At 37.3% G+C, this 797-nt stretch overlaps 1 pseudogene; it reads right to left on the bottom strand.

The window, feature by feature from the left end:
* Positions 1 to 9: 9 nt before the first annotated feature.
* Positions 10 to 797, bottom strand: part of LOC103397114 (leucyl-cystinyl aminopeptidase-like) — a 9298-nt pseudogene continuing 8510 nt past the window's right edge.

Genomic DNA, 797 nt, shown 5'->3' with positions numbered 1-797 from the left:
TAAATGTATTTACAATATCTTAACATTTTCATTTTTGTCTTTTACGTACCGTACTGGACCGTTCGATTCCACGTGCTGTTTGAAAAGTTCTTTGGCTTTTTGGATGCACTTCTCCTCATTCGGACCGCACACTGTCTCCAGCAGGGCTGAGCGTAACACTTGTTTGGCGACAATGTCCTCTTCTTCCTATGTTTGTTTGTCCATCAGAGGGCCCAACAGATGAATAAAATCCTGTCAAATGAAAGAAGAGAGTTTTCCCGAGAAGGACAATTCCTGGTGTGATTTGCTGACAGTCATTGTAATTTCATCACTCTGATAAAAACCTGCTTCAAATGATTAACATCGTCAGTCTCCCTTGTTTTAATTTATCAGTTCAGCTACAATAGTCTCACAAAGATAACATTATGTTCTAGAAAAAGAGAAGAGAATGAGTGATTGCTGTGTGGTGTGTATTTTATTGGTGTGGGACAGTACGAATGGTCTTTCTTTGTAATAGATCATGTGAAGGTAGCGGACACTGTTCTAGCTGCACACTTACTACAGTAAATGCCTCAATCATACATAAAACAAAAAATCTCCTTAAAAATGTTTAGTTTTTTTGGCCCTCTTGAATACAGGGAGTGCAGAATTATTAGGCAAGTTGTATTTTTGAGGATTAATTTTATTATTGAACAACAACCATGTTCTTAATGAACCCAAAAGACTCATTAATATCAAAGCTGAATATTTTTGGGAGTTGGAGTGGGGCTTTTTTAGTTTTAGCTATTTTAGGAGGATATCTGTGTGTGCAGGTGACT

This window comes from Cynoglossus semilaevis, chromosome W, assembly GCF_000523025.1.
Source record: "Cynoglossus semilaevis isolate Cse_v1.0 chromosome W, Cse_v1.0, whole genome shotgun sequence".
Taxonomy (NCBI): Eukaryota; Metazoa; Chordata; class Actinopteri; order Pleuronectiformes; family Cynoglossidae; genus Cynoglossus; species Cynoglossus semilaevis.
This window is presented reverse-complemented; position numbering and strand designations above follow the sequence as displayed.